General features: G+C 44.1%; 1 protein-coding gene and 1 pseudogene across 1 annotated transcript in view; both read left to right on the forward strand.

Moving 5' to 3' along the window:
- Positions 1-27,394, forward strand: part of ppfia4 (PTPRF interacting protein alpha 4) — an 846,733-nt gene that overhangs the window by 488,413 nt on the left and 330,926 nt on the right. The window lies entirely within an intron of this gene.
- LOC139228337 (5S ribosomal RNA) lies at positions 23,816-23,935 on the forward strand (annotated as a pseudogene).

The raw sequence follows: 27,394 nt of genomic DNA on the forward strand, positions 1-27,394 counted from the left end.
TTGCCTGTGTTGCACTAAAGAGAGTAAATCTGCCTTTTCCACAGTAGGGTATGGCTCAGCCAGCTCCAAAGCACAGCAGTTTAAAGAAAGCAGCCCATTTCACAAAGAAGTCAGTGCCTGTACCTATTCACCTGTACAATCATCACCCATTCCTCTGAGCCCTGTGATGCTACATTGTGGAGATGTACAGCTCATAACACAGGATATTTTCACAGTGAGGGACTTGAAATCATAGAATGATACAGCATTAAAGGAGGCCATTTGGCCCAGTATGTCTGTATTGGCTCTTTGCAAGAGCCATCCAAATTAGTCTCCCTTCCCTGCTCTTTCACAATAAACCCGGCAAATTTATCCATTTCAACTAAATATCCAATTCCCTTTTGAAAGTTATTATTGAATCTGTTTCCACCACCCTTTCAGGCAGTGCAATCCAGATTGTAATAACCCACTACATTAAAAAATTCTCCTCATTTTCCCGCTGAAACAATTTAATTGATCAATTATCTTATTGCTGCGTGTGGGACTTTGCAGTGCTGCGTTGATTCTCTACATTGTAATAGTGACTGTGCCCCAAAATGTGCTTCATTGGCTGTAAAGCAGTTTGGGACATTTGGAGGTCGTGAAAAGTGCTATATAAATGCAAATTCTTCTGTTCTTTTTTTTGTCCTTTTCTTTTAAGCAGTTGCTACTTGGCCAGTTCTCTTCTACTTGAACATCTTATAGCATCTTTTTCTCTTTCTGCTTTGATGCATTGTCATTTTTACGAGCAATTTTTTTTATTATTGTAGATAGAGCTTTTTCCTCAATTGAGTATAAGATCACAAAAATAATATAGCTACAAGAAGGATCTAACATAAAGAAGAAAGAGTTCTCAAAGTGCTTTACAGCCAATGAAGTACTTTTGGAGTGTAGTCACTGTTGGAATGTAGGAAACGCGGCAGCCAATTTGCGCACAGCAAGTTCCCACAAACAGCAATGTGATAATGACCAGATAATCTATTTTGTTGTTATGTTGATTGAGGGATAGATATTGGCCAGGACACCAGGGATAACTCCCCTAAGAACAGAAGAACATAAGAAATAGGAGCAGGAGTAGGCCATTTGGCCCCTCAACCCTGCCCTGCCATTCATGGCAGATCTTTTACCTCAACTCCGCTTGCCTGCACTATCCCCATATCCTTTGATTCCCGTAATATTCAAAAATCTATCGATCTCTGTCTTGAATATACTCAACAACTGAGCTCCCACAGCCCGCTGGGATAGAGAATTCCAAAGATTCACAACCCTGAGTGAAAAAATGTCTCCTCATTTCAGTCCAAAGTGACCGACCCCTTAGTTTGAGACTGTGACCCCAGGTTCTAGACTCCCCAGCCAGGGGAAATATCCTCCCTGCATCTACCCTGTCAATCCCTGTAAGAATTTTGTATGTTTCAATGAGATCACCTCTCATTCTTCTAAATTCTAGAGAATATAGGCCTAGAATCTGGTTATTAAATACCACCAGTTTGATTAATAAGGTAAAATTGTATACTAATCATAAGCCACAATTAATATATCAAGACTCGTATGTATAATCTAAATACAGTTTGGTACTGAGCATGCTGTATTATTTGGGAATGCTGTGCTTTGGATTAGGTGTGAAACTGAGGTCCCATCTGCTGTTAAGATGACAATAAAGATTCTATACGATAAAGATTCTATCCTCATTTGAGGAAAGAGAGGGGTTTTCTCTGGTTCTCCCAGTCCCTCAAAGGACACCAGCAAGAAAAGACTAACAGTTCATCTCATTGTGATGTGCAAAACTGCTGGCGTGAAATGGCTGCCATGTTTGCCAAAATAAATCTCTTTAAAAAGTGGTTTGTTGTGTGAAAAGCTTGGAGATGTTTTGAAGAGATGCGACATAAATGTAATTATTACTTTTGAATATCCTGTTAGAACAGTTGTAGCAGAATAATGGAGCGCATGTAAGGTAACCTTTCCCTCAAGCCTTGGCAGATGAGAAAAGGGGAAGATGCCAGATGAACAATAATTGTTGTGCTGTTTAGAGCCTCGGCCTTGTATTTCCCTGAGCCATCCGTTACACATCTGAAAATGTGCACATCGGCAGATGGAGGAACTAGTTATTTCAAACTTCAATTAGTTACTAATACAGCAGCCACTGTTGCATCAGCTTGTACCCGGAAGAATGACACTGGGTAAATTGCTGAGTGTTTTGTATATTTTGAAGAATGAAATTATATACAAAACCACTGCAATTGAGAGAGAGGCAGTCAAAGTGCAACAAATTATGGAGATATTAGAGATGCAGCTGCCAGTATGACTTTGAAAAACATTTTTTTTTAATTACTTTCTCATTTCCACTGTACATTTTTATTGTGTCTGTGCATTACCATTTCTCTTCCAGTATTTTTTTTTATATACAGATGTAGTATGCTTCTTTCTCAGGGATTTTTTAATCCAGTTTGCATTTCAATACATGCAGTATTGATGTTATGGTCATGGTTCAATCATGATCCATGTGATTAATGCAAAGGACAAATGACAAGGCGTATGATAGCATGGTGGTATAATCACCCACACTCCCCCACACACTTCCCGCCTCACCCCCAATATCCTGATTTTAGCCGTCTGATTGTAACGGTGGTCCCACTGAGCAGAGGCCATGGCCCTCCACAGGGAGGGCAATCAGAGGGTGATCTTGGTAATAAGGTTACCAACCCATATTTGTGGTATGGAATGGTGTACAGCAGAGAATACCTAACAAAAGGTAGGCGACAGAGAGTGAGTGTCTTGCTGATGAAGCGGCAGTAACAGAATGTCTTTACATGCACCGAGATTGAATAAAACAAGACAGGAAGGAAAACTTGGATTTATATAGCGCCCTTCCCGACCATTGGGCTTCTCAAAGTGCTTTACAGTCAATGAAGTACTTTTGGAGTGTAGTCACTGTTGTAAAGTTGGAAAAGCGGCAGTTAATTTGCACACAGCAAGCTCCCACAAAAAACAATGTGTTAATGACCAGATAATCTGTTTTTTTTTGTTGCATTGATTGAGGGATAAATATTGTCCAGAACACCGGGGATAACTCTCCTGTTCATCTTCAAAATAGCGCCATGGGATCTTTTACGTCCATTTGAGAGCAGACGAGGCCTCGGTTTAACATCTCATCTGAAAGACGGCACCTTGGACAGTGCAGTGCTCCCTCAACACTGCACTGGAGTGTCAGCCTAGATTTTCCTTTGTGCTCAAGTACCTGGAGTGGGACTTGAACCTACAACCTTCTGACTCAGAGGCGAGTATGCTATCCACTGAGCCACAGCTGACAATGTAGAAGCCCAATAGAATGGACAATAGAATGAAATTTATTGCTAAAATATCTAATTTATGCAAGTCATGTATTATGTTTTAGAACATAAGAACATAATAAATAGGAGCAGGAATAGGCTATTTGGCCCCTCGAGTCTGCTCTGCCATTTAATAAGATCATGGCTGATCTGATTTTGGGCTCAGCACCACTTCTCTGCCCGCTCGCCATAAGCCTTCACTCCCTTATCTTTCAAAACTCTGTCTATCTCCACCTTAATTATATTCAATGACCCAGCCTCCACAGCTCTCTGGGACAGAGAATTCTAGATTTATGACCCTCTGAAAGAAGAAATTCCTCCTCATCTCAGTTCTAAAAGGGCGATCCCTTATTCTTAAACTATGCCCCCTAGTTCTAGATTCCCCCACGAGTGGAAACATCTCTCTGTATCTACCTTGTCGAGCCCCCTCAGTATCTTATATGTTTTAATAAGATCACCTCTCATTCTTCTAAATTCCAATGAGTGTAGGCCCAACCTGCTCAACCTTTCTTCATAAGTCAACCCCTTCATCTCAGGAATCAACCTAGTGAACCTTCTCTGAATTGCCTCCAATGAAATTATATCCCTCCTAAATAAGGAGACCAAAACTGTACGCAGTACTCCAGATGCGGTCTCTCCAATACCCTCTACAGTTGTACCAGGACTTCCCTGTTTTTATACTCCATCCCCCTTGCAATAAAGGCCAACATTCCATTTGCCTTCCTGATTACTTGCTGTACCTGCATACTAACATTTTATGTTTCATGCACAAGGACCCCCAGGTCCCTCTGCACTGCAGCATTTTGTAATTTCACTCCATTTAAATAATAATTTTCTTTTTTAATTTTCCTGCCAAAGTGGATAACCGCATGCTTTCCCACATTATACTCCATCTGCCAAATGTTTGCCCACTTGCTTAGCCTGTCTATATCCCTTTGCAGATTCTTTGTGTCCTCCTCACAACTTGCTTTCCCACCCATCTTTGTATTATCAGCAAACTTGGCTCCATTACACTCGGTCCCTTCATCCAAGTCATTAACATAAATTGTAAATAGTTGAAGTCCCAGCACCGATCCATGTGGCACCCCACTAGTTACCGTTTGCCAACCAGAAAATGACCCATTTATCCCAACTCTGTTTTCTGTTCGTTAGCCAATCCTCTATCCATGCTAATATATTATCCCCAACCCCGTGAGCTCTTATCTTGTGCTGTAACCTTTTATGTGGCACCTTATCGAATGTCTTCTAGAAATCCAAATACATCGCATCCACTGGTTCCCCCTTATGCACCCTGCTCGTTACATTTTCAAAGAACTCCAGCCAATTTGTCAAACATGATTTCCCTTTCATAAAACCATGCTGACTCTGCTTGACTACATTTTGATTTTCCAAATGTCCTGCTACCGCTTCCTTAATAATGATCTCCCAACGACAGATTGTTAGGCTAACTGGTCTATAGTTTCCTGCTTTCTGTCTTCCTCTTTTAATTACATTTGCAGTTTTCCAATCTGCTGGGACCTCTCCAGACTCCAGGGAATTTTGGTAGATTGCAACCAATGCATCCACTATCTCTGCCGCCACTTCTTTTAAGACCCTAGGATGCAGGACATCAGGTCCAGGGGACTTGTCTACCTTTAGTTCCATTATTTTACCGAGTACTTTTTCTTTATTGATAATTGATTCTTTTGAGTTCCTCCCTCCCTATAGTCCCTTGATTATCTATTATTGGGATGTTTTTAGTGTCTTCTACTGTGAAGATCGATACAAAATATTTGCTCAAAGTCTCTGCCATTTCCCTGTTCCCCATTATGAATTCCCCAGTCTCATTCTCCAGGGGACCAACGTTTACTTTAGCTACCCACTTCCTTTTTTATATCCCTGCAGAAGCTCTTACTATCTGTTTTTATATTTCTTGCTAGTTTACTCTCATAATCCACCTTCTCTCTCTTTATTAATTTTTTAGTTATCCTTTCTGGTTTTTAAAAATTTCCCAATCCTCTGGCCTCCCACTAGTCTTGGTCACATTGTATGCCCTTGTTTTCACTTTGATCCCATCCCTTATTTCCTTTGTTACTCACGGATGGTTATCCCTTCTCTTACAGTCTTTCCTTCTCATTGGGATATATTTTTGTTGCGAGTTATGAAATATCTCCTTAAATGTCTGCCACTGCTCATCAACCGTCTTGCACTTCAATCTATTTTCCCAGTCCACTTTAGCCAGCTCTGCTTTCACACCTTTGTAATTGCCTTTATTTAAGATCAGGACACTGGTTTGAGACCCAGATTTTCACCCTCCAATTGAATTTGAAATTCAACCATGCTGTGATCACTCTTTCCTAGATGATCCTTTACTATGAGATCATTTATTAATCCTGTCTCATTACACAGTACCAGATCTAAGATAGCCTGCTCCCTGGTTGGTTCCACAACCTGCTGTTCAAGGAAACCATCCCGGATACACTATGAACTCCTCCTCAAAGCGACCTTGGCCCATTTGATTTGTCCAATAAATATGAAGATTAAAATCGGCCATGATTATTGCCGTACCTTTCTTGCAAGCCTTCATTATTTTTTGATTTATACTCTTTCCAACAGTGCAGCTACTGTTAGGGGGCCTATAGACTATGCCGCCAGTGACTTCTTCCCCTTATTATTTCTTATTTCCACCCAAACTGATTCTACATCTTGATCTTCTGAGCCAAGATCATTTCTCACTACTGTACTGATCTCATCCTTTATTAACAGAGCTACCCCACCTCCTTTTCTTTTCTGCCTATCCTTTCGAAATGTCAAGTATCCCTGAATATTCAGTTCCCAGCCTTGATTACCTTGCAACCACATCTCTGTAATGGCTATCAGATCATACCCATTTATTTTTATTTGTGCCATCAATTCATCTATCTTGAGCCTTTAATTTTGTCTTTTTACCATTTTTCCCTACTCTAACCCTTTTTGCTGGTACACTCTTATGTTTGTATGCTCCGCCCCTTCCTCTCACACTCTGGTAATCATTACTCATATCGCTACCCTGCACTATTGCTTTGTCCTATCTCTTTAACTTTCTAAATTTCCCCTCACTTGAAATCTCCCCACCCCCGCCCCCAATAGTTAGTTTAAAGCCCTGTCTACAGCCCTAGTTATTTGATTCACCAGGACACTGGTCCCACCACAGTTCAAGTGAAACCCGTCCCAACAGCTTGCTGTTTCCCCAGTACTGGTGCCAGTGCCCTGTAAATTGAAACTCATTTCTCCCACACCAATCTTTGAGCCATGCATTCAACTCTCTGATCTTATTGACCCTATGCCAATTTACTCATGGCTCAGGTTGTAATCCAAAAATTGTTACCTTTGTGGTTCTGTTGTTTAATTTAGCCCCTACCTGCTCATACTCCCTTAGCAGTACCTATTTCTTAGTCCTACCCTATGCCGTAGGACTAAGGCGCGATACTGAGCCGCCTATCCAGTACCTGCTGCCCTTCGGCCAGCCGGCCCAGCCCAACAACGCACTCTGGGTCCCTTTGGCCAGCCGGCCTGGCCCAACAACACACTCTGGGTCTCTTCGGCCAGCCGGCCCGGCCCAATGATGCACTCCGGGTCCCTTCAGCCAGCTGGTCTGACCCAGCCTCGCACTCCAGGTCCCTTTGGCCAGAGGGCCTGGCCCAGCCTTGCACTCTGGGTCTCTGCAACCAGTTGGCCCGGTGCAACGACGGGCTGTACCTGCCCTCAGTCAGTAGCGGTGAACACTAACTTTTAAACAACTTGATTTACATTTTAGACTTTTTTAATCAACTTTTATTGAACTCTTAATCTATTTATTAAACCTTCAATCAACCTGTGTAAGTATTTTTTTTAAACACTTTGGAAATACTTTTAAACTCTTAAACTTTTAAAACAACTTGGAAACCTTTGGGGAAATTTTTAAATAACTTTGGAAACCTTGGAAGAGACTTTCTAAAACATCTCTCGGAACCCCAACAGACAGCTGACCTTCCCAATGCCTGCCCTCCAACCAAGCCTCGGGCCATCTACCATAAATGGCGCTACTCGGCACCGAGCTTGCAACCAACACCTCGTCGTAGGCAATTAGGCTTATACAGCAGTGCCTGGTCTCTAGATGTCTTGGACCCCCTTGCCACTGGACCAAGACCTTGCTCAGCTAAGCCCGTGTGATTGCCGGTGTGCAGCGGCCACCCCACGTTAAAAGAAGTCACGTACAGGCATCTTCCACTCCGTTAATATGAAGTTCGGGACCTGGAACATCAGGACCCTCATGGACAATTCCAACAGCAACAGGCCGGAATGCCGCAACGCCATAGTTGCCGGGAACTTAGACATTTTGACATCGACATCGCCGCCCTAAGCGAGACCCGGCGGGCAAAGGAAGGCCAGCTCAAGGAACAAGGTGGAGGTTACACCTTTTTCTGGAAAGGAAAACCAGAGGAAGAATGCCGCCTTCATGGAGTCGGCTTCGTCGTCAAAAATGAACTGGTCGACCACCTCAAAAACTCCCCCTGTAGGGTTAACGAACACCTCGTGACTCTTTGCCTTACCCTATCCCAGAACCAATGCACCACAGTCATTAGCCTGCAATGGATGAGGCTAAAGAGGGTTTTTATTCCAACCTCGAGACATCCCTGTTCCGCGTCCCCACGGGCGACAAATTGATCCTCCGAGGTGACTTTAATGCTAGGGTCGGCAAAGACACAGCCCTCTGGGGAGGCGTGATTGGCAGAGAGAGGGTAGGGAAAACCAACTCCAGCTGTACCCTCCTCCTGTCTAGAACATGAACTCATCACCAACACCCTGTTCCGCTAGAGGGACAAATACAAGGCATCGTGGCAACACCCTTGCTCCAAACACTGGCACCTGCTCGACTATGTCATCGTCCGAGCCAGGGATCGCAAGGATGTGCGCATCACCCGCGCCATGACAGGAGCTGACGACTGCTGAATGGACCATCGCCTAATCCGATCCATCATTGTTATTAACATAGCCCCAAAGCAGAGGGGACAGCAGAAGCAGTGCCGCAAAAAAGATAATGTCGGGGCACTTAAAGACCCAGCTAAGAGAGCCCTATACAGCCAGCGCCTCACAGCTAATCTGGCATGCCTTGATGACCCTGACATGCTGAATGCTCACAGTGCTTGGTCTGCCCTCCAGGTCTCTATAACCAGTGCCTGTGAAGAGACACTTGGTTACTCAACCAGAAAACATCAGGACTGGTTTGATGAAAATGATCAGGAGACCCAAGAACTAATAAATCGTAAGTGCAGAGCATTTCTGAGCCTCAAGCAACAGCCCATCTTGTGAGCAGCAAAGCAACGTTACAGACGGCTCAAGGCTGAGGTCCAACAAAAAACCCGGGACCTAAAGAACAGATGGTGGATGGAGAAAGCACAGGAGATACAACAACTCGCCGACAGCCACAATATGAGAGGATTCTTTATTGCAGTCAAGACCACCTACAGTCCAAACTCCCAAGGCCCCACCGCACTCCTAGCCAAGAACGGGGAAACAGTCATCAAGGACACCGAGGCTGTCGGGGCCTGCTGGAAGGAGCACTTTGAAGATCTCCTCAATCGAAACTCTGCCTTTGACTCAAGTGTTCTCAACTCCACCCCGGAGCATGCGACCCGCCACCACCTTAGTGAAACTCCAACGCTGCACGAGGTAGGCAAAGCCATAAAACAGCTCAAGAATAACAAAGTGACGGGTGCGGAAGGAATTCCTGCTGAGGCGCTAAAGTATAGCGGAGAGGCGCTGTTGGCATGGATACGTGACCTCATCTCATCTGGAGGGAGGAGAGCATGCCGGGAGATCTGAGAGATGCAGTGATCGTGACCATCTTTAAAAAGGGGGACAAGTCCGACTGTGGCAACAGGGGAATCTCCCTGCTTTCAGCCACGGGGAAGGTTATCGCTGGAGTTCTCCTCAACCGTGTTCGTCCTGTGGCCGAGGAGCTCCTCCCAGAATCACAGTGCGGATTTCGTCCCCTACGGAACACAACGGACACGATCTTTGCAGCGCGACAGCTGCAGGAAAAATGCAGGGAGCAGCAGCAGCCCTTATACATGGCCTTTTTCGATCTTACAAAGGTCTTTGACACTGTAAACCGTGAGGGCATATGGAGCGGCATCCTCCATTTTGGATGCCCCCAAAAGTTTGTCAACATCCTTTGCCTGCTCCATGACGACATGCAGGCCGTGATCCTTACCAACGGATCCATTACAGACCCAATCCACATCCGGACCGGGGTCAAACAGGGATGCGTCATCGCTCCAACCCTCTTCTCAATCTTCCTCGCAGCCGTGCTCCACCTCACAGTCAATAAGCTCCCCGCTGGAGTGGAACTAAATTACAGAACCAGTGGGAAGCTGTTTAACCTACGCTGCCTCCAGGTGAGGTCCAAGATCACCCCAACCTCTGTCGTTGAGCTACAGCACGGGGACGACGCCTGCGTCTGCGCACATTCTGAAGCTGAACTCCAGGATATAGTCGATGTATTCACCGAGGCATATGAAAGCATGGGCCTTACGCTTAACATCCGTAAGACAAAGGTCCTCCACCAGCCTGTCCTCGCCGCACAACACTACCCCCCAGGCATCAAGATTCACGGCGCGGCCCTCGACAACGTGGACCACTTCCCTTACCACGGGAGCCTCTTATCAACAAAGGCAGACATTGATGCAGAGATTCAACATCGCCTCCAGTGCGCCAGTGCAGCCTTCGGCTGCCTGAGGAAAAGAATGTTCGAAGACCAGGCCCTCAAATCTACCACCAAGCTCATGGTCTACAGGGCTGTGGTAATACCCGCCCTCCTGTATGGATCAGAGGCATGGACGATGTACAGAAGACACCTCAAGTCGCTGGAGATATATCACCAATGATGTTTCTGCAAGATCCTGCAAATCCCCTGGGAGGACAACGTACCAACATCAGTGTCCTCATCCAGGCTAACATCCCCAGCATTGAAGCACTGACCACACTCGATCAGCTTCGCTGGGCAGGCCACATAGTTCGCATGCCAGACACGAGACTCCCAAAGCAATTACTCTATGCGGAGCTCCTTCACGGCAAACGAGCCAAAGGTGGGCAGCGGAAACATTACAAGGACACCCTCAAAGCCTCCCTGGTAAAGTGCGACATCACCACTGACACTTGGGAGTCCCTGGCCGAAGACCACCCTAGGTGGAGAAAGTGCATCCGGGAGGGCGTTGAGCTCTTTGAATCTCTACGCCAAGAGCGTTAAGAGGTCAGGTGCAGGCAGCAGCGGAAGGAGCGTGCGGCAAACCAGTCCCACCCCCCTTCCCCCGACGAATGTCTGTCCCACCTGTGACAGGGTCTTTGGCTCTCGTATTGGACTGTTCAGCCACCAAAGAACTCATTTTAGTAGTGGAAGCAAGATTCCGAGGGACTGCCTATGATGATGATGTTGATACCTACATGCCGTTGGTACCTACATAGACCACGACAACTGGATCTTTCTCCTCCCTATCCAAGTTCCTCTCCAGCCATGAGGAAATGTCCTTAACCCTGGCACTGGGCAGGCAACATAGCCTTTGGGACTCACGCTCTGGGCTGCAGAGAAAAGTATCTGTCCCCCTAACTATACTGTACCCTACCACTAAAAATTTTTTTTTAACTCCCCCAACTTGAATGACTCCCTACACCACAGTGCTGTGTTCAGTATGCTCATCCGCCCTGCAGTCCCTGCTCTCGTACACACAGGGAGCAAGAACCTCGTATCTGTTGGACAAGTGCAAGGGCTGAGGCTCCTCCAATGGTACCTTCTGTATCCCCCTACCTGCCTCACTCGTAGTCACACTCTCCTTTCCCTGACCACGGACCAAATCTGAAGTGCTTAACCTAAGGGGTCTGACTGCCTCCTGAACAGAGTCCAGGTAACTTTCTCCCTCCCTGATGCATCGCAGTGTCCAAAGCTCAGACTCCAGCTCATCAACTCTGAGCTGAATTTCCTCGAGCTGCAGCCACTTACTGAAGATGTGGTTGCTGTGGATCACACTAGTGTCCACCTCTCCCACATGCTACAGCTGCAACACATCACCTGTCCTGCCATCTCTATTGTATTTTATTTAACTAATTAGGGTTTCAAGTTTTGAAATATCACTCAATTATCTACTTATAGTTATTAATCTAATTTATTAAATTTAGTTATATGCTTTAGGTCTTTACTGTAACTTAGCACACAGTCCTAATTTAACCCCATTTGTTTATAGTTATTTTTTATACATCAAGCAAGCACCTCTTACCCCCACCTCTCCAAATTCCCACACTCACCAAATTCCCTTGCACTCCGTTGAAATCTGTACTCAGGTGAAGCTGCTCTGCGCTAATACTCTTATTATTTATTCACTTACTTTTTTACTTACCCCGATTGAAATGTTTAATTTCCTGGTTCTTAGTTTAAACCAATGTCCTTGTTTGGAGAGAAAAAAAAATACTCATCAACCAATCACTTACCTGCTTTTTTGTGACATCACACTTTGATTTCTCCCAGCCCCCCCCCCCCCCTGCTGTTTTGTCGCACTCTTGAGTCGAAAGCAGTATGTCTGCTCCAGCTGCTGCTCGCAACTAGTTCGGTCTGGGCCTCGGGCTTTATTGAAGTGCTCCACTGCCGCCAGTTCCCTCACAGATCCATCCGCTCCCGCAGCTGCTCACAACTCCCAAATGGTGACAAGATGGACTAAAGCTTAACTTCTCAAAAGCCTAGCTTTAACCCATTCAGCATTCTTTCTCAGCTTCTGACAATGAATCCTCGGGGGATAGGGGAAGAGATGGAAGTTACCCCCCAAAGCAATAGCGAGCACTCCTCTCTCTGCTGTAAAACCACCAAACCTGGGCATCATTTGATTCTGAGATTGAAATTGGTAAAACATATTGATATGAATTGCTATTCAAGCTTGCGAGAAGGATAAAAATCAGGGGGTGGAAATTTTATCGCGCCTCTGTTGTGGCGTTAACCCGGCTGGAGCAGTAAACTTTGCGCCAGGAAAAGGTTTGCGTCTCCAACTGCAAAATTCAGCAGCTGGGCCCTGAGTGTGGAGCAGAGCTCTAAGGGAGGTGTTCCACATCTCATCGGGTGCTAGGCTGGCTGAGCAACTGAAGATCCCTAGCTGAACAGCCGGCCTTAGAGCGCAGTAAGAGAGGCTTCCGTGGAAAAAAAAATCTGAAAAAGAAACACCAAAAGCATTCCCAATACATTACTAACGCCACATCAACATAAATTGCAAAAAAATTTTAAAAATCACATTTACCTCAGGTCGACATTACTCCACTCACTGTGGCCGGTACAGCTTCCCGGAACACCCACTTTCACAGACGGTCCTACTAGGGCGTGCTATGGGGTGCTACGGATCAGGTGCGAAACAAATATCGAGATGGTGTCGCAACCGAGGCGTTGCATAACAGCTCGCCTCTCCCGGGCATTACTGCACAGTGCCCCTGCAAACCCAGCACCGAATATTCCAGTGGAATGCTGGAAGCTGGACACCTGCCCGGAAATGCTTTCCACCGCCATTACCTCCTCTCTGGGGCGAAAACTGAGACGGCAATAAGCTGAAAATCCAGTCCCTGATGTTTTATTTCATAATAAGAATCCATTCTAGGTGGTTCCTGTACAATGCTGTTTTTTTGTGGGAAGAAAATTAACATTGACATGTCTAACAATACCAGTCCTGTTTGAACCTGTGTTTGGTGTCGAGCACCAGGGAGACTGTTGTGCTAAAGGTAACTAACATCACTCAGCTTGCCCTTGGAATCGGTATGTTCTTGAAAAGATAAAATGGACTTGGGCACAATATAATGGGATATTTTTTTGAAATAAAAACCAAGAGTATAAGTAAATTACATGAAAATGTACTGATATATTGGACCAAACTGGGAACTTCTAATCTATGTTTTAAAGAATAATGATTTTTAGTTTATTGAACGGTAGTGCTCCTCCAGGGTTTATGAATAAGTTGAAATGGTAATATAATGGGATGTATAAAATTGGACTACAGGAAGTGACTGAGCGGATAAGATAGAAACAGGAAAATTACACCATCAAATGGAGTCTAAGCTCTTCACCCTAGGTGATTATAGGTGATTATATGACCAGAAGAGTTTAGGGAAAAAATGTGGAGTGTTCAGTGTATATACCATGCGTGTGCCGTGTATCTACCGTCAGTGTGTTCTGTTTATTTGGTCAGTGTGTGGTGTGTACTGACAGTGTGTTCTGTATAATCTGTCAGTATGTGGTGTATCTACTGTCAGTGTGTGAGTATGTTCTATATACTTTCAAGGTTGCCTTGGCAAGAGAAGGAGACAGTGAAATATTTTTGCATGTTCTAAATGCATGAAAGTTCCTTCTCTTCAGGACATTTGTAAGAATCTGAAGCAGGTGGATGAGTTGAAATATTTACTGGACTTTAATGAGCTCCATGGCAAATCTGCAAGTTAGTCACTTCCTCAGTTGGCGCATTCAATATCAGTATTACACTGAACTCTTCAGTTATTTCCTCAGATAAGTTCACTGTACTGAGAGAATTGGATAGTTTCCAGTCGAAGTGAAGATATTTCTCAAACTAGCAGCAGTTCGACTGATATATCTATCTCTTATTGTCAAACATACTCAACCAGCTACCAGGGATAAGGGAACTGTGCAAATTACAGGTGTGCTGAATAAAGCAAGGTGTATGGGAAAAGGGGTAAGTAATCAAGCCTTGTTAGTTGGCAACTCCATTTTTCAATATGCAGCCTGCAATCATTCTCGAGCACTCTTGTGTACCAAGCTGAAGGATATAGATAGCAGGCTGGGCTCCTTAATGAAGGGGGAGTGAGAGTGAAATGTGATGGGTTTTGCATGCAGGGTACCATATTATGGATAGAGTGTCTCTCCTTGTGAAGGCAAAAGGCCACAAATGTAATTAAAAGATAAATGTATGGCCTCTTGGATTTTATCCAGAATTACTAGATCATCAGAAGAGCAAGGCAGGAACAATTGTTTGGAGGCACAGGGGTAGATTTTCATCTTGCTGTCCATTGATTTCATTGGAAAGAAGAATCAGATGGTTTCTATAATGGCTGCCTGTTCCGCGTTGTCCATTTTGCGCGCGAACAACAAGCTGAAAATGTACCCCACTGTGTCAGAAGGAGGAACTGGTGTTTGTGAACAACTAGAGGACATTTTCTGGAGGAGGTCTAGTTTTCAGGAGCGAGGAGTTTTATTTGAACCTGAGCAGTTTGTCCTGGATGTGGAAAAAAAAATTAAGAGGTGGCCTGTAACTTTTTGGGATACAATACATGAGTAATTTGAGACGTGACATGCGGTAAGTATAGCTGGGGGAGATTTTAACCTTACTCGCTCAGCAGGAACCTGGCAGGTGGGCAGTTAAAATCGCCCTGGCTCTGACCTGTCCAAAAGCTGCAACATCTGCAATTTTAACCTGCTCTCCTGAGCAGGCAGCAAGGATGCGTCCAGAGCCAACAGCATCCTTCTGTACCGATGCATGTTGCAGCCCGATGACGTTATTGAGAACCAAACTTGGGCCTGAGTGGGCAATCCATTTGGAGTTAATATTGGGGCCAACCCAAAGCTCTCCACTACTCGTGTTTTCCTCACCTCATGTCTGCCTCTGTTGTAGACTAATTGCTAGAGATTGATTGCCATGATTAGTCAACAATCAACAACCAAGATGGTAGAAGGCAAACTGGATGGACTTTAGTCTTTTCTCATGTACCAATTCAATGTACCTAGGATGCATTGAAACAAACTAGTTTGGGGGCTAATTTAGTTAATGGGGTGTGTAGTACCTAAAGGTGAGTTGTGTGAATCTACTAAATGGAATGGCTTGTTAAACAGAGTGTAACGGGAAATTGGTGACAGTTGGAATATGGTGCAGAGGGGGAAGGAGGTTCTAAGTAATTTAAACCAAGGGACAATAGTAAATATATAAATAATCAGAGTAATTAAATAGATCAAAAGGGATTTTTTAAAGTAAAATGATGGGACAGCTGAGACCCGTTACTTGCAATTCCTGTGCCATGTGGGAACTCCAGGCCGCTTCACGTGTCCGGGATAACCACGTGCGCAGGAAGTGCCTCCAGTTGCTTGAACTCAAGCTCAGGGTTTCTGAGGTCAAGCAGCAGCTGGAGTCTCTGCAGGGCATACAGGAGGCTGAGAATTTCCTCAAGTGCACATTCCAGGAGTTGGTTTCCTCGCAGCTACAGAATGTTCAGGAGAATAGTAAGTGGGTGGCCATCCGGCAGGGTAGGAAGATGCAGGCAATGCAGGAATCCGCTGGGATTGTGGCACTCTCAAAGCGGTTTTCACCACTGAGTGCCAGTGAAGGTGGTGACAACTTGTGGGAGTGCAGTCCAGAGCACATCCACAGCACCGTGGGGCAAATGACTGCACAGGACAAGGGGGGTGGGGGGAGCACAGCAAATTGTAGAATCGCAGTGGCCGCAGGGAATTTGATAGTCGGGGAATTGACAGGTGTGAATCACACAGGTGTGTTGCCTCCCTGGTTCCAGGTTAAAGGTCATCACTGAGAGGGTTAAGAACATTTTGAGGGAGGAAGAGGAATATCCAGACCCCGTGGGAACCAATGACCTAGGATGGAAAAATGTTGCAGTCCTGCAGTCAAAGTTTCAAGAACTTGAGAGGAAGTTTAAAAAGCAGCATCAGAAAGGCAGTAATTTCTGATTACTCCCATTACCATGCACTAGTGAGTATAGGAATAGTAGGATAAAACAGGTTAATGTATGGCTGGAGAAATGGTGCAGCAGGGAGGACTTCAAATTTTGGGGGCATTGGGACCAGTTCTGGGGCAGAAGGAACCTGCTCAAGGTTGCATCTCAACAGAGCTGGCACCAATGCCCTTGCAGGAAGGTTAACTAGTGCTGTGTGGTGGGTTTAAACTAATTTGGCAGGTGGATGGGAACCAGGATGCAACATTAGAGAGGAAAAACAAGGTGCACAGGGGACTGGGAGAGGCAATTATCTCCTTCCCCCCCATCTCCTTTCCCCCCCATCTCCTTTATCCCCTTCTCTCCCCTCCCCCCTTCTCCCCCCTCCCCCCTTCTCCCCCCTCCCCCCTTCTCCCCCCTCCCCCTTCTCCCCATCCCTCCCCCTTCTCCCCCTTCCCTCCCTCTGCTCCCCCCTCTCTCCCTCTGCTCCCCCCTCTCTCCCTCTACCCCCTACCCTCTGTTCTACACCAGTTGCTCCTAAAAATCAGGAGCAAATCATGTGGAAACTTGGGGCCATAGAATCTATTTGGTTAGAATTAAGGATCAATAGAGGATCTATTACACTACTGGGTGTATACTATAGAACACCAAATAGTGGAAAAGAGATAGAGAAGCAAATTTTCAGACAGATTACAGAAAGATACAAGAGCTACAGTGTAGTGATAATGGGAGACTCCTAATATAGACTGGTATAGTAACAGTGTAAAGGTTAAAGACGGGGAGGAATTCCTGAAATGTGTTCAAGAGAACTTTCTTGATCAGTGTGTTTTCAGCCCAACGAGGAAGGAAGCAGTGGATCTGGTTCTGAGGAATGAAGTGGAGCAGGTTGGGCATGTTTCAGTGGTAGAGCATTTGGGGAACAGTGATCATAATGGCCCTGAAATTCCGTTCGACCTCTTCCCGCGGGGAAACTACCTTAAAAAAAGCATTTATCTGCTGCTGCTGCGACTGTCCGAACTTCCGAGTCTGAGGCCCAGAGGTGACTGCGCGCACAGCTCGTGTACGTGGGGATGTGCGCAGGCCGGGATCTAGTGACAGTTGCCAATCAGGTACAGTATAATTTCTCATTCATAGCAATAGGAGTTCCGTAAGTACCTTTAATAAAACACCTTAAAGCCAACCCTCAAGTACTTTGCAATATGTCAACATAATTTCAATATTACTTACAAATACAGATATTCTGGAAGTATGGAACTCCTATTGATATGAATGAGAAATCCCCTACAAACACTTAAAAACCAATAAAAAATAGAAAATAAAGTACACACTTAACATCCATTTAAATTAAAGTTGTTATAAAAAAAAGTTTTCCGACTTAAAATTTTTTTTTTATTCACACTTAAAACAAACTTACCATAGTGGGGAGAGTTTTTAAACATAAAAAGTGCTTTTATAACTTTATTTTTTATTTGTATGTGTATTTTTAACCACTTGCATCAGTAAAAGTAGGCTATACGCCTGCTTTTTCAGGTGCAGGATTTTAAAGGACATTTGCAGGGCAAGATATTCGTAAATATTGGAAATCTTACCCTGCAGGTATCCTAGCTGCCGAGATGCAGCCATCTGTCAAGACCAAAAACTTGACTGATCAGAAATGATGGTTTCCAGCGTATGCGCATTACGCGCTGGAAACAGGCTTTTCCAATGCCTTCCCGGGTCTATAGGAACTTCTTACGGACCCGGGACATAGGAATTTCAGGGCCATTATCATTAGGTTTACAACAGTTATGGAATAGGACAAGTCACAATCAAGCATAAAATACTTAACTGGAGAAGAGCTCATTTCAATGAGTAGAAAAGGGATCTGGTCCAGGTGGATTGGAATCAAAAATTGGAAGGCAAAATAGTAATTGAACAATGGGAGGCCTTCAAATATGAGATGGTTCAGGTACAGAGTAGACACATAACCTTGAGGGGGAAAGGAAGGGCATCCAAACCTAGAGCTTACTGGATGACTAAAGATATAGAAGTTAAAATGAGACAGCAGAAGGAGGCTTATGATAATTGTACGATTCCTAATTTAGTAGACAGCCAAGCTGAATATAGAAAGTAGAGAGGAGATCTAAAAAAGGAATGAGTGGCAAAGAGCGAGTATGAGAATAGATCATCGGCTAACATAAAAGGAAATCCAAAATTATTTTATAAACACATAAATAGTAAAAGGGTAGTCAAAGGAAGGGTGGTGGGAATCTTCTTATGAAGGCAGAGGACATGGCAGAGATATGAAATGAGTATTTTGCATCAGTCTTCACGAGAGAAGAGGATGCTGCCAATGAGGAGGCAGTAGCAATATTGGATAGGATAAAAATAGATAAAGAGGATATACTTAAAAGGTTGGCAGTCCTCGAAGTAGAAAAGTCACCTGGTCCGGATGGGATGCATCCTAGATTACTAAGGGAAGTAAGGGTGCAAATTGCGGAGGCTCTGGCCACAATCTTCCAATCCTTCTTAGGGAGTGGTGCCTGAGGACTGGAGGATTCTAAATGTTACACCCTGTTCAAAAAAGAGGAGGGGGAAAAATTCGGTAACTACAGGCTGGTCAGCCTAATGTCGTCAGTGGGGAAACTTAGAGACAACACTTTAGTACAAAATGAATTGTTTTTGACTTACTTGATTGAGTTCTTTGATGAAGTAACGGAGAGGGTTGATGCGGGTAGTTCAGTTGATGATGTTTATAACTTTCAAAAGGCATTTGATAATGTACCACATAATGAACTTTGTAAACAAAATTAAAGCCCATGGGATTAAATGTACAGTGGCAGCATCGATATAAAATTGGCTAAAGGACAGAACGAAGAGAATAGTGGTGAACGGTTGTTTTTTTAGATTGGAGGGCAGTATATATTGATGGTTCCCCAAGGTATTAGGACCACTGCTCTTTTTGATTTATATTAATGACCTGGATTTGGGTATACAGGGCATAATTTCAATGTTTGCAAATGATATGAAAGTAAAAAATGTAGTAAACACTGAAACAGGTAGTAACAGACTTCAAGAGGATATAGACAGTCTGGTGAAATGGCAAGACACGTGGCAGATGCAATTTAAAGCAGAGAAGTGTAAAGTGACACATTTTGATAGGAAGAATGAGGAGGGACAATATGAACTAAACTGTACAATTTTAAAGGGATCACAGGAACAGAGAGACCTGGGGGTATATGTATACAAATCTTTGAAGGTGGCAGGACAAATTGAGACGACTGCTAAAAATCATATGTGATCCTTGGCTTTGTTAATATAGGAATAGTATACAAAAGCAAGGAAGTTATGCTAAACCTTTATAAAGCACTGGTTAGCCCTCAGTTGGAGTATTATATTCAATTCTGGGCACCACACTTTAAGGAGGATATCAAGGGCTTGGAGGGGGTGCAGAAGACGTTAACAGAATAGTACCAAGGATGAAAGACATCAGTTATGTGGAGAGATTGGAGAAGCTGAGATTGTTCTCCTCAGAGCAGAGAAGGTTAAGAGGAGGTTAAGAGGTGTTCAAAATCATGAATGATTTTGCTGGAGTAAGTAAGATGAAATGGTTTCCAGTGGCAGAGTGTTGGTAACCACTGACACAGAGTTAAGGCCATTGGAAAAAGAGCCAGCGGCGACATGAGGAAACACTTTTTTTATACAGTGAGTTGATGTGATCTGGAATACACTGCCTGAAAGGGTGGTGGAAGCAGATTCAATCATAACATTCAAAAAATAATTGGATAAATACTTGAAGGGAAAAAATCTGCAGGACTATGGGGAAAGAATAGGGGAGTAGGATTAATGGAATAGCTCTACCAAAGAGCCGACGGTACGAAAGGCCCAATGGCATCCCTCTCAGCGGTACCATTCTATGATTCTAGGTCAGAAGATCAGAGCACGATTAACTAATACAGTCTCATTTAGATTAGCTTACAGGGATCAAGGTAATTAATGTAGAAAATCTTTTTGGGACAAGTAAGAATGAATTTTAAAAGCTTCCATATCAATTCTGAAAGTAAAGCTAGAAATAAATTGTTAAATTGCCAACTTTGCTGAGGAACCTGGAGATAATTAGAATTTCCGAAACATGGTTAGATATAAACATCAGTCCTGAAATTCATTTAAAAGGGTACAGGTGATAGGTCAGGGCAATAGGGAGAGCCAGCAGCTCTATTTATTAGAAAGAAAGACTTTATATAGCGCCTTTCACGACCACCTGACATCTCCAGGTGCTTTACAACCAGTAAAGTACTTTTGAACTGTAGGAAACGTGGCAGCCAATTTGCGCAAACAGCAATGTGATAATGACCATATAATGTGTTTTTTTGTTATGTTGATTGAGGGATAAATATTGACCAGGACACCGGGGATAACTCCCCTGCTCTGCTTCGAAATAGTGCCATGGGATCTTTTACGTCCACTTAAGAGAGCAGACGGGGCCTCGGTTTAATATCTCATCCGAAAGATGGCACCTCCGACAGTGCAGCGCCTCCTCAGCACAGTTTTGGAGTGTCAGCCTGGATTTTTTTTTTGAGCTCATGTTCCTGGAGTGGGACTTGAACCCGCAACATTCTGACTCAAAGGTGAGAGTGCTACCCATTGAGCCACAGCTGATACTAATAAAGAGGATATAGATTAAAGAGGATAAAGGACAATAATGGTGAACAGAGAGAAATTTGTACGCTGTTCAATCTGCCCGTTGTCCAATGTTGACTTATGTAGGACTACAGAACAACATTTTCAATAAGAGCGGGAACTCTGTGAACAAATTAGAAGGGCTACAGAGTAGGGCAGTGTATGGTATGGGAGGACTCAATTACGCAACCATTAAATGGTCTGATGGAGAGAAAGAGCATAAACATTTGTTGATACTGATTGCTTCCATACTCAGCATGCTGAGGAGAATACCAGAGGAAATAATCTACTGTAATTTAGTCCTCAGCAATGACTCTGGGATGATATCAGGGGCAAGGGTGTTTCTCTGCAATCCCGTCCAAGACAGTATGAGATGGCAGTGGTGGGGGAGATGTAGTAGTGAGGCCTACCAGTGTAGACTGATAAGTCACCAGGACTAGATGGGATGCATTTTGGGATGCTGAGGGATGTAAAGGTAGAAATTGCAGAGGTAATGGCCATAATCTTCCTCTGTTACGTAAGACAAAGGTCCTCCACCAACCTGACCCTGCCACACAGCACTGCCCCCCAGTCATCAAGATCTGCGATGCGGCCCTGGACATCGTGGACCACTTTCCATACTTTGGGAGCCTATTATCAGCAAGGGCAGACATCGACGACGAGGTTCAACACTGCCTCCAGTGCACCAGCGCAGCCTTCGGCCGCCTGAAGAAGAGAGTGTTCGAAGATCAGGCCCTCAAAACTGGCACCAAGCTTATGGTCTACAGGGCTGTAGTGATACCCACTCTCCTGTATGGCTCAGAGACGTGGACCATATACCGTAGACACCTCAAATTGCTGGAGAAATACCACCAATGATGTCTCCGCAAGATCCTGCAAATCCCCTGGGAGGACAGGCACACCAACATTAGTGACCTCGATCAGGCCGACATTCCCAGCATCGAAGCACTGATCACACTCGACCAGCTCCGTTGGGCGGGCGACATTGTTCGCTTGCCTGACACAGGACTTCCAAAGCAAGTGCTCTACTCGGAACTCCTACACGGCAAGCGAGCCCCAGGTGGACAGAGAAAACATTTCAAGGACACCCTTAAAGCCTCCTTGATAAAATGCAACATCCTCACCTACACCTGGGAGTCCCTGGCCAAAGACTGCCCTAAGTGGAGGAAGAGCGTCTGGGAGGGTGCTGAGCACCTCGAGTCTCGTCATCGTGGGCATTCAGAAAGCAAGCACAGGCAGCAGAAGGAGCGTGTGGCAAACCAGACTCCCCACCCACCCTTTCCTTTAACAACTGTCTGTCCCACCTGTGACAGAGACTATAATTCTCGTATTGGACTGTTCAGTGACCTGAAAACTCACTTTTAGAGTGGAAGCAAGTCTTCCTCGATTTCGAGGGACTGCCTATGAATCTTCCAATCCTCCTTGAATATGTGGGTGGTGCCAGAGGACTGGAGAATTGCAAATGTTACATTCTTGTTCAAAAAGGGGGTAAGGATAAACCCAGCGACTACAGGCCAGTCAGTTTAACCTCGGTAGTGAGGAAGCTTTTAGAAACGATAATCCGGGACCAAATTAACAGTTATTTGGACAAGTATAGATTAATTAAGGAAAGTCAGCATGGATTTGTTAAAGGCAAATCGTGTTTAACTAACTTGATTGAGTTTTTTGATAAGGTAACAGAGAGGGTTGATGAGGGCAATGCGGTTGACATGGTGTTCATGGATTTCCAAAAGGCGTTTGATAAAGTGCCACATAATAGGCTTGCCAGCAAAGATAAAAACCCATTGAATAAAAGGCACAGTGTCCTTATGGATACAAAATTTCTCACTTCTACCTTGATCTCATCCTTTATTAACAGAGCTACCCCACCTCCTTTTCCTTTCAGTCTATCCTTCCGAATTGTCAGATACCCCTGAATATTCAGTTCCCACCTTGCAACCACTTCTCTGTAATGGCTATCAAATGATACCCATTCATATCTATTCGTGCCGTCAATTCATCTATCTTATTACGAATGCTGCGTGCATTCAGATAAAGAGCTTTTAATGTTGTCTTTTTACCATTATTCCCTGCTTTGACCCCACTTTCTGATACACTCTTATTTTTATACATTCTGTCCCTTCCTGTCACACTCTGGTTATCATTTCCCCCATCGCTACCCTGCTCTAATGCCTTCTCCTTGCTCTTTGACTTTTTAAATTTCCGCTCACCTGAACCCCCCTGCCATATCTGTACATCTCCGTGTTCCTCTTGATTGTGATAGACACTTTTACTTTTAGTCCAGTTACAAGACTGCCAATAATTTGATTCCTTTTAAAATTTGGTTGAAGTCAATCCAGAATATTTCCAATTACCATAAAATCTGATGCATTACTTGTACTTTAAGACAAATGATTACAACTTGTGACCTTGGGGTTGTGACTTTGACTTTTACTGCTTGACTGATTAACATGATGACACACTGCTGAAATGTGCGCACCAAGATATTTTGGTCATGAGTTCAGACAAAGCGCTTTTCTAAAGTTGTCCCTCCCTATTCTTTTGGGATAGACAGTGCTACAGCAATTAGTATTACACTGTATCGCTTAAAGCAATGCAATAAGCTGAAAGTGTGTTTGCACTGCTTGCTACACTTGGGTTTATACTTTTGAATTTGAATTGTTTTTGCACATTAGTAAATGGCCCGTGATGCCATCCATGATCTGCTGATGAACATAATATTCTTCACATGTACATGGAGTTGGGAGAGACTTCAGAAAAAAAATTCCACAGCATCACCTACCCACCAGAGCATGGCATAACATTGTTACAGGCAGCTGTTTACATGCAAGGTTTCTATTCTAAATGTTTATTTGTACTCTGAATGTTAAGTATTGAGATCATAGTGTGACAAAAATAATGATAAAAGGAAGTGTGGTGCACACTAGCGTGACATTTCAGAATTTTTGACTCTGCCGACCCAAAGGGACCTTAGTATAATATACATTAAAAATGCTTCTATTGAGTTAATTCTTAGCTTTAAATCCACAGGACCGGGTGACATAGATTAGGATTCAGGTGGAGCGTCTCAATCAACGTTCTTCAGTTGTCACATTGTGCAGAGCTTGTAAAGTTGGCCACCCTACAGCCACACTAATCTGAAAATGCCTGATCTTGTCTGATCTTGAAAGCTAAGCAGAGTCAGGCCTGGTTAGTACTTGGATGGGAGACCACTTGGGAATACCTAGGTGCAGTCGGCTTTAACCAAAAGAGTTGTAAAGTTGGCCATGTTAGCAGAACTGTACAGTGGACACAGCGGGTGTGCTTGGTGTCATTAATTATGATGACAATTGACATGGATGACTTAGCAGATATAATTGGCCCCAATGTAGGTTGCTCACCTGTTAGAGATGCTTCAGCTCACGTGGATTGTACGGTTAGTAACATCTTGAAAAGAAGAAAAAAAAGCTCATTTGTGTCCATTCAAATGTTTAACACATACAACAGGCCAGACATGACCTGCTTTTACTTGGGCACAACAAGGAAGAGTTCTGTATCTGAGCATTTTGTGTTTAATGTGATGAACGGAGTCTGTTCACGGGGTAGGGCTGCCAATTGTGTGCTCAAACGCCTGCTAGGTGCGAGTCTGTCCAAATGGCATGTTTTTCCCCCTGCTAGAATCAACAAAATAATTTAACATGCAGACTCTGCTTTTCATGGAGCTCCTCAGCAGAGAATCCCAGGAATGGAATAGATGCCATTTTCTTTGACTCAATTTCCAGCATTAATTTTTCACAAAGATTACAAAGCTACATTTCTGCGAGAATGAGGTGGAAAATGTCATCAATGAGGTTCAGGGAAAGAGAAATTATTCTGTTTTCCCTTTGCGAGAGCAGTTAATATACAGGTATTGAACCGATGCACATTACATGATAAATTTCGAAAAGGAATTAATTAGGAATTGGGGTGGTGGTGGGGTGGGGGGAGGAAAAGAGTCGAAATACTGATGGGCATAGATAAATGATCAAATGAGCCACGGAAAACCAGTACAAATAGTGACTCCGCAATGGCTCAGTTGTTGAATGCATGTTGTGTTGCAGTGCGGAGCTGTATAGACCAGGCGCTCGTAGATTTGATTCCTGGTCTGTGCTGGATTAGCCAACTTCAGCCAAGGGGAGTGAGGCATGTTTTGGGGTATTACTATTTGAGGCATTCCCAAGCTAGGAAACGGGGATTAAATCTTGCGCCTGATCATTACCCGGTGACCCTTGCTGGATAGAGGACATTCGGTGAAGACGGCATGGGATTCAGCTCTACCGTCTTCAGGGGTAACTATCCTGCTGACACTCCTGGGCTCGGACTGGGGTGGGTTACTGGATGGTTGCTGGCTAAGCTTGATTTTTTTTTAAGTCCATGTGAAATAATATTTAATTGAATTTAATCAGTTTATGTATGAATGGTCTGTTTTTATCGCACTTTGGTTGGCAAATGACCATTTAATGAAGTTTTCTTCCATAAACCCTTTCCAAAGTGCCCCTTCTTTCACCTCCCCCCATTCATTGCTCATTGAGGCAATGTCTAACCTAATGTATCTTCTGTCATTTACTGGAGGGAAAAGATTACGGCAACTAAATATACTTATTCCCCAATTTATGCAGATATTAGGTTTCTCTGGGTAAATTTTATAAATGGGTCCTGAAATCCTGAGGATGTAGTCATGGTGGTTGTACTGAAATTGTGCAAGACGGAGCCCTCCAGCACTGACCCCGCCAGAGTTTGTTTGGTCAGCGGGTGGCGGGGGGGCGGGGGGTGGGGGCGGGTGCCAGGAACACTGCAGGTGCATCTGTGGTGTCTGCCTACCTCATGCTCATGGAAACTTTGTCATTGGTATAACCATGGGACGGGAGGAGGTGAGGGGCCTTGAACACCAATCATCCGATCTGCTCCCTGAACAAGCAGGTGAGATCAGCCCAGACTCTCCCCCACCCCCTCCCCCCAAAAAATATTTAAGCCTTTGGGAGTCCAGACCACTTAGCTGGCCTGAATCCTACTGGTGGGGCCCACATATTCCCTCACGGAGGCCGCTAAGTCTCCACTCACTTATTGCACTGGTCGCCATTAATATGCCAGCTCCTGAGGAGAGGGAGTTCCCACCCACGCCTTCCAGTTGACATTTGATTTGTGAGGGATGGGCAAAGATTCTGCTCCATACAAGACACTGAGATGGCTCCAGAAAATGGCGGACACCTGATGCAACTGGGATTCCGCCATATTCTTGGTGGTTATACCACCACCTCTGGAGTTACAGCAGGAGACTGGCAGAACCCCTATGGAATTTCAGGGCCCTCGTAATGACAATGGCCTGCACAAGATGAACAATTTAAAAGCAAAACTTGTACTGAGCAATAAATAATAGTGGAGTTCACACACCAATACAAATGAGAATGGGCCGAGCAGTTACTTGACTAGATTTGACTTGTGGCCCAGTGGTCTTCCTGCATTCTCTAGCTTGTTTTAACTCACATGGTTCCCCAATGTCCTCTGCAGTACTTGCCTTTTTCAATTTTCTTTTAGCATTTTTCATTCAGAATTGCAGACCAACAATTTCTTCGAAATAGGTGCAATTTCCTGGTGCAAAATGTGGTACTTCTTTGTGACATAAGTCAAAACCGAAGAGGAGGGACACTCGAATGAAAATTCCAGCGCAGCATGATCACCTGAGGAAAGTGTGCAACAAATTTTCAGTTGCGAGCCATGATGGAAGAGTACACAGTAAAGGAATGTTGTTGCTATAAAACCTTTGCATTTTTCTCCTGAAAGTATATCTGTTGACGTTTGTTGCTTACAGCAAGTCGGATAATATGTATTTCTATGCAATACGTAATGCATTATTCCACAGCTGAAGTGGAACTATATCTCTTTAAGGTTATTTCTTTGGTGATCGTATCTTCTTGCTTAGGAATTTTCAGGCACTCGGCACCTCTCCACGTACAAGCACTCTCATTGCATCTTCAATATCGAATTTTCTCCCATGTGTCATTTATTTCACAAACAGTTGGGTCAAATCTTGATCCTGCGCCGTTAGTTAGACTTTTTCCTGCACCTTTCAGCTTGAATATAATTTGCGCCGTAACTTCAGGAAGTGCGAGCTGATAACAGCACGGTGACGGCAATAGAGCATAGCAGAGTAACGACGGAGAAGGAGTGTGAATTTGTCATGTATCTTACATTATTATATATAACTGTATCCTAACATGCTATACATGACTGTAATAAGATATGACCTGTAACCACCAGCATACCTTACCACCAGGGGTGCATTTGCAAGAGACAGGTATATAAGGACAGGTCTCCAGAGCTGTGAAATAAAGGTGCAGGTCCAGAGTGACCTTGACTTCACAACATGCCTCGTGTGAATCTGTACTGAGGGGACAGGACTTTACAGAATTCGAGTCAAATCAAGCGCAGGAAGATAATTAAAGAGGGAGAAAGAAAGATTGCATTAAGAAAGAGAGAAAAACAAGACACAGAAGGGATTCTAAATTTTAAATTTTTTAAATCTCTGAAGAATTTACTACATGCAGGAATGAGATTCAACTGTTAAACTGTTCCCTTTCTGGGCCAGAGAGGTTGATTGGCATTTCATTAACAATTATCATGTCGTTAAAAGGGTATTTGCGCTGCTAATTATGAGCCCTAACTTTCAGTGGTGAGTTTAA

The sequence above is a fragment of the Pristiophorus japonicus genome, chromosome 17, assembly GCF_044704955.1.
Source record: "Pristiophorus japonicus isolate sPriJap1 chromosome 17, sPriJap1.hap1, whole genome shotgun sequence".
NCBI classification, from domain to species: Eukaryota; Metazoa; Chordata; class Chondrichthyes; family Pristiophoridae; genus Pristiophorus; species Pristiophorus japonicus.